Source organism: Pan paniscus, chromosome 4 (genome assembly GCF_029289425.2).
Source record: "Pan paniscus chromosome 4, NHGRI_mPanPan1-v2.0_pri, whole genome shotgun sequence".
NCBI classification, from domain to species: domain Eukaryota; kingdom Metazoa; phylum Chordata; class Mammalia; order Primates; family Hominidae; genus Pan; species Pan paniscus.
The window spans coordinates 119,711,357-119,728,597 of NC_073253.2; the positions used below are offsets into that span (position 1 = coordinate 119,711,357).

The 17,241-nt window shown below is 37.3% G+C and overlaps 1 long non-coding RNA gene across 1 annotated transcript in view; it reads right to left on the reverse strand.

Moving 5' to 3' along the window:
• The window catches only part of LOC117980368 (uncharacterized), a 382,880-nt gene extending 369,150 nt beyond the window's left edge, over nt 1–13,730 (reverse strand). Inside the window, exons 1-2 of the long non-coding RNA XR_008625427.2 lie at nt 13,421–13,730; nt 12,973–13,051 (exon numbers count right to left, since the gene is read on the reverse strand). This is a non-coding gene — a long non-coding RNA (uncharacterized LOC117980368). The remainder of the gene's footprint in view (nt 1–12,972; nt 13,052–13,420) is intronic.
• Nucleotides 13,731–17,241: the final 3,511 nt, after the last annotated feature.

The following is a 17,241-nucleotide window of genomic DNA, read 5'->3' on the forward strand; positions in this document are numbered from 1 at the left end:
GCGGATGTCTTGGCAGAAACTCTACAAGCCAAAACTGAGTGGGGGCCAGTATTCAACATTCTTAAAGAAAGGAATTTTCAACCCAGAATTTCATATCCAGCCAAACTAAGCTTCATAAGTGAAGGAGACATAAAATCCTTTACAGACAAGCAAATGCTGAGAGATTTTGTTACCACCAGGCCTACCTTACAAGAGCTCCTGAAGGAAGCACTAAACATGGAAAGGAACAACAAGTACCAGCCACTGCAAAAGCACGCCAAATTTTAAAGACCATCAAGGCTAGGAAGAAACTGCATCAACTAACGAGCAAAACAACCAGCTAACATCATAATGACAGGATCAGATTCACACATAACAATATTAACCTTAAATGTAAATGGGCTAAATGCTCCAATTAAAAGACACAGACTGGCAAATTGGATAAAAAGTCAAGACCCTTCAGTGTGTTGTATTCAAGAGACCCACCTCAAGTGCAGAGACACATATAGGCTCAAAATAAAGGGATGGAGGAAGATCTACCAAGCAAATGGAAAACAAAAAAAAAGCAGGGGTTGAAATCCTAGTCTCCGATAAAACAGACTTTAAATCAACAATGTTCAGAAGAGACAAAGAAGGCCATTACATAATGGTAAAGGGATCAATTCAACAAGAAGAGCTAACTATCCTAAATATATATGCACCCAATACAGGAGCATCCAGCTTCATAAAGAAAGTCCTTAGAGATCTACAAAGAGACTTAGACTCCCACACAATAAAAATGGGAGACTTTAACACCCCACTGTCAAGATTAGACAGATCAATCAGACAGAAAGTTAACAAGGATAACCAGGACTTGAACTCAGCTCTGCATCAAGCATATCTAATAGACTTCTATAGAAATCTCCACCCCAAATGAATGGAATATACCTTCTTCTCAGCATCATATCACACTTATTCCAAAATTGACCACATAGTTGGAAGTAAAGCACTCCTCAGCAAATGTAAAAGAACAGAAATTATAACAAACTGTCTCTCAGACTACAGTGCAATCAAATTAGAACTCAGAATTAAGAAACTCACTCAAACCCGCTCAACTACTTGGAAACTGAACAACATGTTCCTGAATGACTGCTGGGCAAATAACGAAATGAAGGCAGAAATAAAGATGTTCTTTGAAACCAATGAGAACAAAGACACAACGTACCAGAATCTCTGGGACACATTTAAAGCAGTGGGTAGAGGGAAATTTATAGCACTAAATGCCCACAAGTGAAAGCAGGAAAGATCTAAAACTGACATGCTAACATCACAATTAAAAGAACTAGAGAAGCAAGAGCAAACACATTCAAAAGCTAGCAGAAGGCAAGAAATAACTAAGATCAGAGAAGAACTAAAGGAGATAGAGACACAAAAAACCCTTCAAAATATCAATGAATCCAGAAGGTGGTTTTTTGAAAAGATCAACAAAATTGATAGACTGCTAGCAAGACTAATAAAGGAAAAAAGAGAAAAGAATCAAATAGACACAACAAAAAATGATAAAGGGGATATGTGCACCGATCCCACAGAAATACAAACTACCATCAGAGAATACTATAAACACCTCTATGCAAATAAACCAGGAAATCTAGAAGAAATTGATAAATTCCTGGACACATACACCCTCCAAAGACTAAACCAGGAAGAAGTTGAATCCCTGAATAGACCAATAACAGACTCTGAAATTGAGGCAATAATTAATAGCCTACCAACCAAAAAAAGTCCAGGACCCGACAGATTCACAGCCTAATTCTACAAGAGGCACAAAGAGGAGCTGGTACCATTCCTTCTGAAACTATTACAATCAATAGAAAAAGAGGGAATCCTCCCTAACTCATTTTATGAGGCCAGCATCATCCTGATACCAACGCCTGGCAGAGACACAACAAACAAAGAGAATTTTAAAGTAATATCCCTGATGAACGTCGATGCAAAAATGCTCAATAAAATACTGACAAACCAAATCCAACAGCACATCAGAAAGCTTATCCACCATGATCAAGTGGGCTTCATCCCTGGGATGCAAGACTGGTTCAACATACACAAATCAATAAACGTAATCCATCACATGAACAAAACCAAAGACAAAAACTACATGATAATCTCAATAGACAGAGAAAAAGCCTTTGACAAAATTCAACACCCCTTCATGCTAAAAACTCTCCATAAACTACGTATTGATGGGACATATCTCAAAATAATAAGAGCTATTTATGACAAACTCACAGCCAATATTATACTGAATGGGCAAAAACTGGAAGCATTCCCTCTGAAAACTGGCACAAGACAGGGATGCCCTCTCTCACCACTCCTATTCAACATAGTGCTGGAAGTTCTAGCCAGGGCAATCAGGCAGGAGAAAGAAATAAATGGTATTCGATTGGGAAAAGAGGAAATCAAATTGTCCCTGTTTGCAGATGACATGATTGCATATGTAGAAACCCCATCATCTCAGCCCAAAATCCCCTTAAGCTGATAAGCAACTTCAGCAAAGTCTCAGGATACAAAATCAATGTGCAAAAATCACAAGCATTCCTATACACCAATAATAGACAAACAGAGAGCCAAAACATGAGTGAACTCCCATTCACAATTGCTACAAAGAGAATAAAATACCTAGGAATCCAACTTACCAGAGATGTGAAGGGCCTCTTCAAGGAGAACTACAAACCACTGCTCAATGAAATAAAAGAGGACACAAACAAATGGAAGAACATTCCATGCTCATGGATAGGAAGAATCAATATTGTGAAAATGGCCATACTGCCCAAGATAATTTATAGATTCAATGCCATCCCCATCAAGCTACCAATGACTTTGTTCACAGAATTGGAAAAAACTACTTAAAGTTCATATGGAACCAAAAAAGAGTCCTCATTGCTGAGACAATCCTAAGCAAAAAGAACAAAGCTGGAGGCATCATGCTATCTGACTTCAAACTATACTACAAGGCTACAGTAACCAGAACAGCATGGTACTGGTACCAAAACAGAGATATAGACCAAGGGAACAGAACAGAGCCCTCAGAAATAATACCACACATCTACAGCCATCTTATCTTTGACAAACCTGACAAAAACAAGCAATGGGGAAAGGATTCCCTATTTAATAAATCGTGCTGGGAAAACTGGCTAGCCTTATGTAGAAAGTTGAAACTGGATCCCTTCCTTACACATTATACAAAAATTAATTCAAGATGGATTAAAGACTTAAATGTTAGACCTAAAACCATAAAGACCCTAGAAGAAAACCTAGGCAATACCATTCAGGACATAGGCATGGGCAAGGACTTCGTGACTAAAACACCTAAAGCAATAGCAACGGAAGCCAAAATAGAAAAATGGGATCTAATTAAACTAAAGAGCTCCTGCACAGCAAAAGAAACCACCATCAGAGTGAACAGGCAACCTACAGAATGGGAGAAAATTTTTGCAATCTACCCATCTGACAAAGGACTAATATCCAGAATGGAAAAAGAACTCAAACAAATTTACAAGAAAAAAATCAACCCCATCAAAAAGTGGGTGAAGGATATGAACAGACACTTCTCTAAAGAAGACATTTATGCAGCCAAAAGACACATTAAAAAATGCTCATCATCACTGGCCATCGGAGAAATGCAAATCAAAATCACAATGAGATACCATCTCACAGCAGTTAGAATGGCGGTCATTAAAAAGTCAGGAAACAACAGGTGCTGGAGAGGATGTGGAGAAATAGGAACACTTTTACACTGTTGGTGGGACTGTAAACTAGTTCAATTGTTGTGGAAGACAGTGTGGCGATTGCTCAAGGATCTAGAAATAGAAATACCATTTGACCCAGTGATCCCATTGCTGGGTATATACCCAAAGGATTATAAATCATGCTGCTATAAAGACACATGCACACGTATGTTTATTGTGGCACTATTCACAATAGCAAAGACTTGGAGCCAACCCAAATGTCCATCAATGATAAACTGGATTAAGAAAATGTGGCACATATACACCATGGAATACTAAGCAGCCATAAAAAATGATGAGTTCATGTCCTTTGTAGGGACATGGAAGAAGCTGGAAACCATCATTCTGAGCACACTGTCACAAGGACAGAAAACCAAACACTGCATGTTCTCACTCATAGGTGGGAATTGAACAATGAGAACACTTGGACACAGAATGGGGAACATCACACACTGGGGCCTGACATGAGATTTGGGGCTGAGGGAGGGATAGCATTAGGAGAAATACCTAATATAAATGACGAGTTAATGGGTGCAGCACACCAACATGGCACATGTATACATATGTAACAAACCTGCATGTTGTACACATGTACCCTAGAACTTAAAGTATAATAATTTTAAAAATGCAAGGAATCAAAATATACCACTAGAGAAAATTTATCAACCACAAAGGAAGACAGGAAAAGAGGAATAAAGGAACAAAAGATCTACAAAATAACTGGAAAACAATTAATGAAATGGCAGTAGTGAGTCTCTATCTATCAAAAATTATCTTGAATGTAAATGGACTAAGTTCTCCAATCAAAAGACATAGAGTAGTTGAATGAACAACACCAAAGTAAAAACAAGACTCAACAATATGCTGCCTTCAGGAGACTTACTTCACTTATAAGAACATAGACTGAGTGAAAAACTGGAAAAGATAGTTCAAGCAAACAGAAACCAAAAGGAAGCAGGAGTAGCTATACTTAAATAAAACAGATGTTAAATCAAAAACTGTAAAAATAAAGGTCATTATATAATTAGAAGGTCAATTCTGCAAGGGCAGATAACACCTGTAAATATATATGTACCCAACATTGGAGCACCTAAATATATAAGCAAATATTAATAGATCTAAAGGGAGAGACAGACCACAACACAATAATAGTAGGGCTCTTCCTCACCCTAGTTTTAGCAATAAACAGATCACCCAGATTAAATATCAGCAAAGAAACATCAGATTTAAACTGTACTGTAGACCAAATGGACCTAATGAACATTTATGGAACATTCCTTCCAACAGCTATAAAATATACCTTCCTCTCAACTGCACATGGAATATTCTCTAAATGTTAGGCTACTAAACAAGTCTCAACAAATTTAAGAACATCAAAATTATACAACATATCTTTTCTGCCTACTGGAATAAAGCTAGAGATCAATAACAGGAGAAACCTCAGAAACATTACACATACATGGAAATTAAACAGCATGTTCCTGAACAACCAATGGGCCAATGAAATAATTGAAGGAAAAATTTAAAAATTTATTTAGACAAATGAAATGGAAACACAACATATCAAAACCTATGCAATATAGCAAAGCAATTCTCCCATGAAAGTTTGTAGCAACAAATATTTACATCAGAAAAGAGGAAAGAGCCAGGAGTAGTGGATCACACCTGTAATCCCACCACTTTGGGAGGCATAGGCAGGTGGATTGCTTGAGCGCAAGCCCAGGAGTTTGAGATCAGCCTGGGCAATATAGTGAAACCCTGACTCCACTAAAAATACAAAAAATTAGCCAGGCATAGTGGCATGCACCTGTGATCCCAGCTACTTAGGAGACTGAAGTAGGAGGATTACCTGAGCCCACAAATTCAAGGCTGCAGTGAGCCAAGATTGTGCCACTGCACTCTAGCCTGGGCAATGAGAGTGAGACCCTGCCAAAAAGAAAAAAAGAAAGAGAGAGAGAGAGAAACAAGGAGAGAGAGAAAAGAAAAAAGGAAATATCTCAAATAAACAACCTAACATTGCACCTTAAGGAATTAGAAAATCAAGAACAAACTAAATTCAAAATCAGTAGAAGGAAAGAAATAATATCGATGAGAGCAGACATAAACAAAATGGAGACTTTAAAAATACAAAAAATCAACAGAGTTAGTTTTTGGAAATGATAAACAAAATTGGCAAACTTTTAGCTACAATAACTAACAGAGAGAGAGAGCCCCTATAAATAAAATCAGAAATGAAAAAGGAGATATTACAACTAACACCACAGAAATAGAAAGGATCATAAGAGACTACTATGAACAACTAGACACCAACAAATTGGAAAGCCTAGAAGAAATGGATAAATTCTTGGATACATACAGCCTACCAAAATTGAATCATGAATAAAGAGAGCACATGAACAGACCAATAATGACTAACAAGATTGAATCAGTAATAAAAAGTCTCCCATCAAAGCACAAGAATTGATGATTTCCCTGCTGAATTCTATCAGACATTTAAAGAATTTATCACTTTTTTTTTCAAATTGTTCCAGAAAATTTAAGAGGATTTCTTCCAAACTCATTTTAAAAGGCCAGCATTATCCTGATGCCAAAACCATACAAGGGCACTCCATAAAAGGAAAAACTACAGGCCAGTATCCCTGATGAACACAGATGCAGAATCCTTAACAAAATACTAGCCAATTGCACATTAAAAAGATCACCGTGATCAAGTGGAATTAATTCCAGGGATGCAAAAAAAGTCCAACACATGCAAATCAATACATGTGACATGTCACATTAACAGAATCAAAGACAAAAACCATATGTTCATTTTAGTAGATGCTAAAAAGGCATTTGATAAAATTCACCATGTCTCCATGATAAGAATTTTGAATATGTTAGGTATAAATAAAATACACCCCAACACAGTAAAGACCATATATGTCAAAATCACATCTAACACCATACTGAATGGGGAAAAGTTGAAAGCTTTTTCTCTAAGATCTAAAACAAGATGAGGATGTCCACTTTCACAGCTTTTATTCAACATAGTATTGCAAGACCTAGCCAGAGCAATTAGGCAAGAGGAAAAAATAAAGGACATCCAAATTGGAAAAAAGGAAGCCAAATTGTTCTATGTTTGTAGATGAAATGATCTTAAACGCAGAATATCCTAAAGACTCCACCAAAATAACTGTTAGGATCAATAAATAAATTTAGTAAAGTTGCAGAATACAAAATCAATATACAATAATCAGTAGCATTTCTATATACCAATAGCAAATTACCTGAAAAAAAACAAGAAAGCAATCCCATTTACAATACTTACAAAAAATAAAACACCTAGAAATACATTTAACTCAGAAGGTAAAAGATAGCTACAGTGAAAACTATAAAACATTGATAAATGTTTTATTAATGAAAAGATATCCTATGTTCATGGGTTAGAAGAACTAATATTGTTTAAGATGTCCACACTATCCAAAGCAATCGGCAGATTCAATGCAATCTCTATCAAAATACCAATAACTTCTTCACAGAAATAGAAAAAAACAATCTTAAAATGCATATGGAATCATAAAAGACTCCCAAATAGCCAATGCAATCCTGAGCAAAAAGAACAAAGCTGGAGGTATCACACTTTCTTACTTCAAAATATACTACACTACAAAGCCATATAGTAACCCAAATTGCATGATACTGGAATAAAAACAGACACATAGACCAAAAGGAGCAGAACAGAGAGCCCAGAAACAAAATCCACATATTTTCTGCCAACTCATTTTCAACAAAGATGCCAAGAACACACATTAGAGAAAGCACAGTCTCTTCAATAAATGGTGCTGGGAAAACTGGATATCCACATGGAGAAGAATGATGCTGGACCCCTATCTCTCACAAGTGACAAAAATAAACTCAAAATAGATTAAAAACTTAAATGTTAAGACCCAAAACAATAAAACCACTAAAAGAAAACATAAGAGAAATGCTTCATGACATTGGTCTGGAGAAAGATTTTTTGGATAAAACCTCAAAAGCACAAACAACAAAAGCAAAAATAGACAAATGGAATTACACCAACCAAGAAACTTCCAAACAACAACAAACAAAACAATGTGAAGAGACAACCTACAAAATGGAGACTGGGAGAAAATATTTGCAAACTACGCATCTGACAAGGGGTTAATATTGAGTATAAAAAGAACTCAACTCAGTAGAAAAAAAATTAACAATTTGATTTTTTGTTAATGGGCAAAAGACCTGAATAGACATTTCCCCAAAGAAGACATACAAATGGCCAACAGGTATATGAAAAAATGTTTGACATAATTAATCATCAGGAAAATGCAAGTGAAAACCATAATGAAATATCTCCTCACCACCATTAGAACAGCTATAATCAAAAAGACAAAAAAAAACAAATGTTGGCATGGATGTGGAGAAAGGGGAATACTGATATACTGTTGATGGGAACATGAATTAGTACAGCCATTAGGGAAAACAGTATTGAGGTTTCTCAAAATATTGAAAATTGAGCTACCGTATCACCCAGTAATCCCACTGCAGGGTATATATACAAAGGAATTGAAATCAATATGCCAAAGAGATAGCTGCACTCCATGTTTATTGCAGCAATATTCACAATAGCCAAGATATGAAAACAACCTAAGTGTTCATCAATGGATAAATGGATAAAGAAAATGAGGTATATGTGTTATATACCACATATATAGTATATATGCGGTATACGTGTTAAATACCATATATATAGTATATATCCTAATCCTATATGCCATATATAGTATATACCATATATATAACACATATACCACTACTTATACTATATATAGTATGTAACACATATACTACATTTCTTATATATAGTATTATATTATATATAGTGTGTATATATATATATAATTCAATGGAATACCAAATCAGACATAAAAAAAGAATAAAACCTTGATATTTTCTGGCAAAATGGATGAATCTGGAGGACATTATGCTAAGAAAAATGAGCCAGACACAAAAAGACAAATACCACATGATCTCATTCATATGTGGAGTCTAAAGAAGTTGATCTCACAGAAGTAGAGTGTAGAATAGTGACTATGAGAGGCTAAGGAGGGTAGGTAGGAGTAGGGATAGGGAGGTTGGTTAACAGGTACAAAGTTACAGTTAGGAGAAGTAAGTCCTACTATTCTATTGCACAGTAGGGTGCTATAGTTAAAAATATTGAATATTTCAAGATAACTAGAAGAGAGAATTTTAAAAGTTCTCACCACAAAGAAATGATAAATGCGTGAAATGATGGATATGCTAAATATCCTGATTTGATAATTACGCAATCTACACATGTATCAAAACCTCACGCTTTACCCCAAAATGCATACAACTATGTGTTAATTTTAAATATTTTTAAATTTAAAACTAAAAAAATAGAAAAGAGTACCATTTACAATAGCATCAAAAAGAATAAAGTGCTTAGGAATAAATTTAACCAAGGAGGAGAAAGATCTGTAAACTAAAATCATAAAGCATTAACAAAAGAATTTGAAGAAGATAGAAATAAATGGAAAGATATCCTGTGCTCACTGATTGGCATAATTAATATTACTAAAATGTCCATGCTACCTAAAATGCTTTACAGATTCAATGTAAACTCTGTCAAAATTCCCATGGTGTTTTTCACAGAAATAGAAAAGAAATCCTAAAATATGTGTGAAATCACTAAAGACCCTGAATAAACAAAGCAATCTTGAATTAGAAGAACTAAGGTAGTAGCATCACATTTTCTGATTTCAAATTATATTACAAAGCCATAATAATCAAAACAGTATGGCACTGGCATTAAAAACAGACAAGTAGACCAATGGAACAGAATAGAGAGCCCAGAAAAAAGCCCACATGTATACTACAGTCAACTAATTTTTGATAAAGGCATCAAGAATATACAATAGGGAAAGGATGATCTCTTCAATAAATGGCATTGGGAAAACTGGATATGCATATGCAAAAGAATAAAATTGGAACCTTACTTTATACCATACACAGAGATTAACTCAAAATGAATTGAAGACCTATACATAAGATTTGAAACTATAAAACTAGAAGAAAACATATAGAAAACTATAAAAATAGAAGAAAACTTTTGTTCCTTGAAATTTTTCTTGGCAATTTTTTTTTATTTATCACTCAAAGCACAGGCAACAAAAGCAAAAACAAACATGTAGAACTATATCAAATTAAAAATTTCTGCACAGCAAAAGGAACAATCAACAAAATGAAAAGGCATCCTATGGAATGGGAGAAAATATTTGAACACTATACGTCCAATGAAAGGTTAATATAAAAAATATATAAGAAACTCTTACAACTCAATACCATACAAATGAACAAACAAACAAACAAAATAACTCAAGTGAAAAATGGGTAAAAGGCCTGCATAGAAATTTTTCCAAAGAAGATATACAAATGACCAACAGGTACATGAAGAGATGCCCAACATCACTAATCATCAAGGAAATGCAAATGAAAACCACAGTGAGATATTGCCTCATACCTGTTAGGTTGGCTATTATCAAAAAGTCAAAGATAACGAGGGTTGGGAAAGATGTGAAGAAAAGGGAACACTTGTCTACTGTTGGTGAGACTATAAATTGGTACAGCCCTATGAAAACAGTATGGAGTTTCCTCAAAAAATTAAAAATAGAACTACCATACCATCTAGCAATCCCTCTTCTGGGTATATATCCAAAGGAAATAAAATCACTATCTCAAAAAGATAGCTCTACTCCCACATTTCCCCTTGCAGCAATATTCATAATAACCAAAATAAGGAAATAATCTAAGTGTCCTACAACACACTGATAAGGTTTGACTGTGTGTCCCCACCCAAATCTCATCTCGAATTGTAATCCCTGTAATCTCCACCTCAAAGGAGGGATCTGGTGGAAGGTGATTGGATCGTGGGGGTGGTTTTCCCCATGCCGTTCTCATGATAGTGAGCGAGTTCTCATGAGAGCTGATGGTTTTATAAGTGTTTGACGGTTCCTCCTTCACACTTGCACACACTCCCTCCTGCAGCCTTGTGAAGAAGGTGCCTGTTTCCCCTTCAATTTCTGCCATGATTGTAAGTTTTCTGAGGCCTCCTAGTCATGCTTCCCATTAAGCCAGTGGAACTGTGAGTCAATTAAACCTCTTTCCTTTATAATTCCTAGTCTCAGGTAGTATTATTTATATCAGTGTGAGAATGGACAAATACACACAATTGAATATTATTATTGAGCCTTAAAAATGAAGGATATCTGGCCGGACATGGTGGCTCATGACTATAATTCCAGCACTTTGGGAGGCCAAGGTAGTCAGATCCCTTGAGCCTGAGAATTCAAGACCAGCCAGGACAACATAGCAAAACCCTGTCTCTACAAAAAAAAAAAGCAAGAAAATTACGTGGGTGCAGTGGCATGTGCCTTTAGTCCCAGCTAACACGGAGGCTGAGGTGGGAGGATTACTTCAGCCCAGGAGGTCAAGGATACAGTGACCATTGATCCCACCACTGCCCTCCAACCTGAGTGACAATGTGAGATCCTATCTTAAAAAAAAAAAAAAAAAGGAGAAAGAAATTGAAATCATGCCATTTGCAATAACATGGATGAAGTTAGAGGACATTATGCTAAATGAAATAAGCCAGATAAATAAACATAAATACTGCATAGTCTTGTGTACATGTGGAATCTTAAAAAAAAAGTCAAATACATGGAAACAGAGAGTAAAATGGTGATGACCAGGGGCTGGGTCATGGAAAAAAAGGGGAAATACTATTCAAAGGGTACAAACTTTTTTTTTTTTTTTTATAAAGAGCCAAGGTCTTGCTGTGTCACCCAGGCTGGAGTGCAGTGGGGTAATCATAGTTTACTTCAGCCTTGAACTCCTGGGGTCAAGAGATCTTCCTACCTCAGCCTCCTGAGTAGCTGAGACTACTGGTGCACACCACCATACCTGGCTAGTTTTTTTAAATTTTGGAAGGATGGGATTTCATTGTTACCCACGCTGGTCTCAAACTCCTGGCCTCAAGTGACCCTCCCACCTCAGCCTCCCAAAGTGCCGTGATGACAGGCGTGAGCCACCACACTCAGCCAAACTTTAAGTTCTAAAATAAATAAGTTCAGGAGGTTTAATGTTCAGCTTGGTGGCCATAATTAGTAATAATGTATTGTGTACTTGAAATTTGCTAAGAGAGTGGATCTTAAGTGTTCTCACCAGGGAAACAGAGGTAACCACGTGAGGTGATGGATGTTAGCTTGATTGTGGTAATAATTTCATAGTATATATCAAAACATCATGTTGTAAAAAATATATACAATTTTTATGTGTTAATCATCCCTCAATAAAGGGTGCGGGGGAGGATATTGCCTCCAAATCAGGGTCTATTCACACATTTCCCCTGAGGAGATTCCCTCCAGCCTGGCCAGCTCACTATTCAGCCCCGGGTGCTGCCCCTGCGGATGCAGCTTCTGGGGATGGCTGAGGATGGCTGGCTACACTGGAGGCAGAAGGCTGATGGTTCAGTGATGTCTTTGATCCCTACATCTATATTATTGCATTGTTCCACTCACTGGAATAAGAACTTTGATTCCTATTTAAACCAGGGCTTTAGAGGATATTTAAAAGAAATAATGGGAATTCCCAACATGGAAACATTACTTTTTACTGAAAGCACAGTTCACAGACAGCGGGAAAAAAGGAAGTTAGATCTGATTCCTGAGTGTCCTACCTATTTACATTTTGGAATCCAGTAATGTAAGCACATTTATGCTTGTGTTTAAAATATGAGCACACCTAGAAACACCTAGAAAACACATGTATTTAAATCTAAGTTGAAGATAAGATGGAATTTATTGGAGGGCAACAGCAGTGACCAAAAAAAAAAAAGCAAGAGACCAATTCAACACATTAGACCTGGTCAAATAACTACCTTACATGCAGCTACAATTACCTGAATGCCAACAACAAAATGCTGTGACGATTCAGTCTTCATCATTGTTTAATTACTCATCTTCTATAGAGGATACAGTCTTAAAGCATAGGAAAGAATGTATGTACAAAGAAGCACAGAAAATGACACGGTGTAGAACATGATGACTACTCCAGTGAATGCCATAGGTGGAGTCAATTTTCTAACTGGAGTAAAATGAACTAAATTCAGAATCAAATTGAAATGTAGAGGAATATTTATTTTTCTCACCTTAATGCTTTCCTTTAAGCAGGTTTAGTTTTCATTCATTTCACTGATCTACGGTTAATAAATTCATTATTTCAGCAGCCTATGAAGAAGAAACACATCTTTTTTTAAAATTATTCTTCCTCAATAAAAGCATATCTGGAATCCTATTTTCTGAGTGAGTTGGCACACGGGGTGGGGGAGGGGAAAACTGGGAGTGTGTTGGGGAAAGCGAGGGCAGGAGGGATGACAAATCTGACCCTACCTGACAGTGCTGCCTGTCCTGTAGCATCCCAACCCTTACAGTGGTCACCCATGTGTAGTTAATCAGATTAAAAGCCTCTGAGAAACCCCTTTGAATCTCTGTCAAACAAAGACATGGAATAAACAAGAAAAAGCAGGAAGGTTATAATGCTGCACGTGGGTTAGTAATAGAAGCAAATGCAAACGTCCAGGTACCTCAGAGACTTACCCGTACCTGTCAGGGGTCTGAAAGATTTCCTGTGGCCCTGGCAGTCTGGATTTAAGGCAGGCTTAGGGGAATTAGTAAACAAAACACAGCTGAGGGTCTTTTGCCATAAACTGAACAACCAAGGAAATGAAAGTAAGGCCACGGCAAAGTTGTCTCAGCGGTGTCACTGGCTGCCATGGGGCAGCCCTGCGGTGGAAGGGCCTGACCGGCCCGGGCCAGGGTGACATCTCGGGATGTGATCTGAGCCATCCTTGTGTGCAGATCCATGTGTTTGGAGAACAGGGTCTGTCTGTTATGTGAACACAGAGGGCATTGAGCCCAAAGCCTCATATACATTAAAAATATAATGAGAGAGATTTTTATCTTCCATGAATATTTAATTCTTCTGAAAGCCAACCATCTGCATATCACAATGCCCCAATGCATATGTGTGATTTTCTCTGTTGTCTTTCAAAATAAAGCAAACCATTTCACTCTTCCTGTGATGCCTTGAAAGTTGCTTAAATGTGCATTGATCACTTTGATCTAATGAGTGTGTGTATTTTAAAACAAAGTCAGCACTGTTGCTCTAATCTATTTGTGTGAAGGAAACAGAACAATGGGGGAAACCAGGTCGGGTTTCATTGTTTTCCTGGTGGCCCGTATCACAATTCACTGCCGTTTTGAATGCTGTTTAATTTTTGCTGATGTCTTTTTATCTTAGGCTTCATGTGAATTTAAAAAGAGTTTCATTGATATGCAACCTACTGTGTATTATGATATCCCGCCTGCCCTGTTGCACTGTGGAAGCCTGCAGCTGCCTGAAGCCTAATTATGCATGCATGCATGCAAAGCCCAGATGCTCGGCCAAGAGTGCCTCAACCGACTACAGTTTCTCACTTGTTTTTGTTTGAATTATAATTGGGCAGATCTATATTTCTCAACTCAGCTTGTAGCTTCAGCATGCTCCTCTTTGCCTCTGTTGCTACCTCTGCTTGAGTCAGCTTCTTCATGAAGGAGTCCCTTGCCAATCTGAAGTGACTCTGAGATCTGAGAAGGGTCATTCATGGGTTTGACAAATCCTTTTACCTACACCGCATTTTAAAAGGTACAAAAATGACCCTAGCCCCAATCAGATTTCCTCCAGATGGTTGGTAGCTTAAAAAAAAAAAAAAAAAAAGAATAGTTAACTAGAAGCTGGCATCTGGGTAGAAACAAAGAAGGCTTAGAGCCAGGCGTCTACAATGGAAAGGAATATCAGAACTAAAGCTTTACACCTGCTGAAGGAAAGTAATGGAGACTAGCAAAAACAGATTTGTTAAGCATGTGCATTCGCTATTCAGAGAGCCTTTTGTGAACTGTTTTCCAGGCTACCTACGGGACCTCAGTCTTCAAGAATAACAAAGCCTCATCTGAGAGTGTGAAACTGGGTATGGCATTGCACTAAATGTGGTGTTACTCTGAGTCACCCTTCATCTGGAGATGTACACATAGAGTAACCCTCTCATATAGGATGGCAGCTGCTGGTTATAGTACTTACTTCTTTTTTTTACAACTTTTAAAAATTTTTTGAGATGTGGTTTCACTATGCTGCCCAGGCTGGCCTCAAACTCCTGGTCTCCTGCCTCGGGAGCTCCCAAGTAACTGGAACTACAGGCACACATCACCATGCCAGGCCATACGGTATTTATTTCTGAGGTACTATCAGAGACACTGTATTGTTTTTTAAATGGAGCATCAAATTAAGCACACAGATTAATTTCATTGAAAATCGTGGGATATTTTTTGATCCTGAAGCTTAAAAAAAAGTAGTGAAATTATATTGAAGCTTCAAGAGTAAGCAGGAATTTATAATAAGATAATTCTCCATGACAATCTTAAGGCATAAAATCATTGGGTGAGCATTTGTCATTCAATTAGACTACTTCTATTTGAAGAGTAATTCTTAACAACTAACATTTTCATCCAACATGCTGGTAAAGAAAACATTTTTCTGACATTTGTTAAAATGGCTAGGTAGACTTTATTCAGGGCTATTGTGATAAAAGTAGATACTGCTGCAATACAGTTTTGTAGTAGGGGAGAGAGATTGGGCTCAACATTGAATATAAGGAAAAGTGAAGATTTATAGTGAGGTGGGACACTGAATGGAAAATTGCTAAGAAGAAATATCATGGGAAGAGGGGATTCTGCCTAAAATGATTCTGGCTAATCTGACCTAACAAGATTCTTGCTGATAGCAGGCCAAAGTGGTCAGACGTCAGCTGGCAGATGGTGGCCAATGAGGAATTTGATCAGATAGTGTGTGTCATCCATTACCAAGGGTAGAGATTCTCTCTAAACTAACTTTCAAGATTCTTGCTAAAACCGGATTCTACAAGGCTAGAGACAGAAGCCTACGGTCAGGTCCGGTCTAGCAAAGGCATCAGTATAACCTGACTAGAGATTGGTCAAGGAGAAAATCTTTGTCAACACCTTACTACTCATGTTATAGTGCCATTATAATTACTTGAAGTTGATACTATTACTATTTCCATTTTACAGATAAGAACATTGAGACCTTGACACTTTCCCAAAACCAATCGCTTCTATGTTGGCAGAAATGAGATTTGAACGCACATTGTCTCAGTCCAAAATTCATGTGCCTAGCAGCGATTATATTTTGCCTAAGAGGAACATTTGACTCAAATACTATTTTCAGCACACAAACTCTGTTTCTCAGACGTAAATAATACTGACATTTATCTAGTGCCTACTCAGTGCCAAACACTGAGTGCTTTACAACTACTGTATGAGGTAAATGTATGCATTAGCCAATTTTCTAAATGAGCTCTCCACTCTTAACCACTCTGCTAATAGTTTCCAATTTTAGCTAAAACATAGATGGCTGAGCTCTCTCCCTAGTGTTTTGGATTCAGTAGGTCTGGGTTCAAGCCCAAGAACTTGCTTTGTAATACATGATGTTGATCCTGCTGGTCTGGGGACCATACTTTAGAACCACTACTCTATGCTGTACTAATATTACCAATATATAATTGGTATAATTAATTATCCCAGGTCCTTCACCTGCATGCTATACATTTCTAATCCTATTAAGGGAGAGGAAAATTGAGTTCCAAAAAGTCAAGTAAATGGTGTGGCATCGCACTGATGGTAGGCAGGAGAGCCAGGACCCAAATACGGAGCTGACTTCCAATACCCAAGCTCTTCCCAAGACCACCCGGGGTTCCAGGCTGGGTGGTCTTCCAAACTGACTAGTCATAGAGTAAACCCAGGATGTGTCTTACACTAAATGGTAACATAATACAGTGCACATTAATAATTAATATAATTCCCTGGAATATGAGGAGGAGTGTCATTGTCTTAATAAATTGCTTGGAAAACAAAATGTTTTGGGCATGTTGGCAATGTGTGAAATAACTAGTGCTGGGGCTTAGAAAAATGATACCTCAAAGCCTGGCACTTGGACATGCTGAGTACTTTCAACTAAAGAAGCAACCTCAGCACCAAGGTGACCTCCTGCCTTCCTGTCTATTGCCCCTCTGCTCCTCCAGAAGCACAGGGAAGGGTTTCCTTTGAAGTTCTCCTATCTAACTAACAATGTTCCTCCAGAAGGAATGCAGTTGTCTTGGACCTCCTCCCTATAATCTCATCAAACCGGGAAGATTAACTAGAAGGACAGAAGACTAGAATTGACATCACACCCAGAGCCCAGAGGAACTTTGTCCCAGATTATTGTCTTTTCTTCAGGTCCATTCATCCACCTAAAAATCCTTTACTCTTTCTCTAAAATTGCCTACACCTCTGTGTTAGTCTGTTTTCACGCTGCCGATAAAGACATA